The sequence below is a fragment of the Microtus ochrogaster genome, unplaced genomic scaffold (genome assembly GCF_000317375.1).
Source record: "Microtus ochrogaster isolate Prairie Vole_2 unplaced genomic scaffold, MicOch1.0 UNK1, whole genome shotgun sequence".
Classification (NCBI taxonomy): domain Eukaryota; kingdom Metazoa; phylum Chordata; class Mammalia; order Rodentia; family Cricetidae; genus Microtus; species Microtus ochrogaster.
In genome coordinates, this window is record NW_004949099.1 from 33,602,403 (window position 1) to 33,605,386 (window position 2,984).

The following is a 2,984-nucleotide window of genomic DNA, read 5'->3' on the forward strand; positions in this document are numbered from 1 at the left end:
AGGAAGAAGAAGAAGAAGAAGAAGAAGAAGAAGAAGAAGAAGAAGAAGAAGAAGAAGAAGAAGAAGAAGAAGAAGACGACCCAGCACTCGGGAGCAGAGGCAAGCAGTTCTCTGTGAGTTTGAGACCAGCCTGGTCTACAAAGTGAGTTCCAGGACAGCCAGTGCTACACAGAGAAACCCTGTCTCATCCTCCCCCCCCCAAAAAAAGACATACACAAAGAAAAAAGAAGCAGAAAAAAGATAGGAAAGCTAAGGACATAGAAGAATGAGAGGGGGGGGGAGAGAGACAGAGACAGAGACAGAGACAGAGACAGAGAGAATATACAGGGGACATGAATGAGAAGGGAAAAGAGCTCCCTTGCCTAGAGCATCTTGAAGCAGAAAAGCAAAAATTCCTTAAAAACAACTCCCCCTTCCTAGCTGTAAACCTGAAATTTTCTATGGATTGCATCAGAATCTCCACTTACAGTAAGAGCCATGTCCTAAACTCCTTGTATAACTTTAACGGCTTCTGGTTTTAGTTTATTAGATTGTAATCCCATCCAAGATAGCTCCAGAGTCAATTTATAATCTCAACTGTCAAAACAAGAAACAGAGGCAAGGAAGGGAGATGTGATAGTTCCAAAGTAATTGGACCCCAGAAGCTCAGAGGGAGTGGCACTGTTAGGAGATGTGGCCTTGTTGAAGTAGGTGTGGCCTTGTTGAAGTAGGTGTGGCCTTGCTGGAGTAGGTGTGGCCTTGCTGGAGGAAGTGTGTCACAGTGGCAGCAGGCTTTGAGGTCTTCAAACTAGGTGCTCAAGCTACACCTAGTTCAGTTCACTTCCTGTTTTCTGTGAGTCAAGATGTAGGACCCTCAGCTCCTTCCCCAGCACCATGTCAGCTTTGCATGCTGCCATGTAGCACCAAGATGATAATGAATGAACTAAGCCTCTGAAAATGTAAGCCACTCCCATTAAATGTTTCCTTTATAAATGTTGTTGTGGTCATCGGTGTCTCTTCACCCTGACTAAGACAGATGGGGTCCCCAGAAAGTCATTAAACAATGAGATTCCAAAAGGCTTCTCAGATCTCAGACACACAGTCCCTTCTAGGCCTGAGATGTGGCTCCTGGAGAAGGCCACACCCCTGCTGCAGGCTGTGCCTTATGTTCTTCTCAGCACTTCTTCAGCACATGTGCTTATAAATATATCAAAATATCATCCGTAACATTCTAAGCTCTGACTAGTCCATCCGGAATTCCTTCCAGCATCAAAGCCACAAGTCAGTTTTGTCCTGAATTAGGTCCTTAAAGTGGAGGGGAACTCCTCCTCAGCTGTGTCTCAGTCCCCGTATTGCTGATAGCATCGGGGCTTTTCAAGGACCACTAAGAGAATGCTCCTTCCTCTTATTCAAAAGAGTATCTCGGACTCTAAGTGGAGCTATGACATTCCAACCGGCCTAAGAGGTAAGATTACAACGGTGTACTGGGGTCCCTGCTTTATGAGTTAGTCCAACAGGGCCTGCCAATAAACTGGACAGGAAACGATCCCTCAGGAAAGCTGAAACACTGGAAGCAAACTCTAATAAAATGTTCCTCTAGTTTCCTTCTGCATCCTTTTAAAGCTCTTTTATTAAGGAGATTAAGAACCTGCAAAAGGGAACCTGTGTTTCCTAGACACAGGAAGCCCATCTTTTGCTACCAAAGCCATTGCTGGCATTAGGGTCAGAGCTGGGGCCCTTCCAGCCCCAGCAGACCAGGCCCAGTCAACTGTCCTTCGCAGGCCAATTCAAGACTCAAGGTAATAATAAAAAGCTGAAAGAGGTGATTTATTCAACGGTACCACATTGCAATGGGAGACAAAGAGACTCACTGATCCCCCCACCCAACAGTCTTGAGAACCCTGGTGCTGGTTTCAAGTTAGAATAGAAAGACTCAAGGCAAGCAATCTGGGCCAAGGTGGGGCCTGCCATGACCAGAGACCCTCCTGTAAGGTGGACCCTGGCCAAGGTGGGGCCTGCCGTGACCAGAGACTCTCCTGTGAGGTGGTCAGACAGATGGTTAGAACTGTGTCTCTTTCCAGTGGAGAAGTTTCCTCTGCATCTGGCACCAGGTTCCCTGCCTCTTCTTGTTTCCAATGTGAGATTCCTGGGGGATATTCTGATGTCTTGGGATCCATTGCTTTAACAGTCTGCTAAAAAAGAGAAGGCACTATATCTTTATTCCTGCCAGGATGGTTCTGAAACTCTCTGACATTAGCCAGCTTATGGGTAGCCAAGTTTCTGCACCAAACTGTGGGCCCTTACAGGGGTCAGTTAATTCCCTAAAGGGATGCAGAACTCTCACAGTCCTGGAGCTGAAAAAAGTCTCTAGAACACATCTAATTTTCCTCCTGGCTCTACACTCTGCTGGATTATCCTAGACAATGAAACACTTCTAATTTTTTAGGTTCCTCCAGGGAATGAAGTCTGTGACTCTCAGTGACCTGTCTTGGTAACAGATAGCTACTCTGTTGACAGCCTTCCTTTATTCCCACCTCTGGTTCTTTGGTTTAAAAAGGGGGGGGGGGGAAACCTGGCAAGAAAAAAAAAAGGTGTTTTTCACTACTTTGCCAGATAAAGCAATAAAGAAAAGAGAGAGGAAGAGAAAAGGGACTTGCTTGTGATTATTGGGTCAACTCACAACAATCCATAGCAGAACTGACACTTTCAGTCAGATGGGCTCAAATATGGTTTTCAAAGTGCTTTCTCTTCTCCCTAGCACCTAAGCCTCCCAGGATGCAGAGGGCAGGCCGAGCTGGCACCAACTCTAGGAACACCCAGAAAAGGAGCGGCCTGTGAGCCCTCCAGGTTCGTCAAGGCTCCCAGCAGTCAGCCGTGAGAACTAGGGCTGCAGTTCTGTCCTGATTTGAGATTATACAGCCGCACCTTGAGGCCCATCAGAAAGTCAAGTGATTTGTACAAATTAGCATGATCTTTGGGTGTGGCTTCTGTTTTTGTTTGTTTTT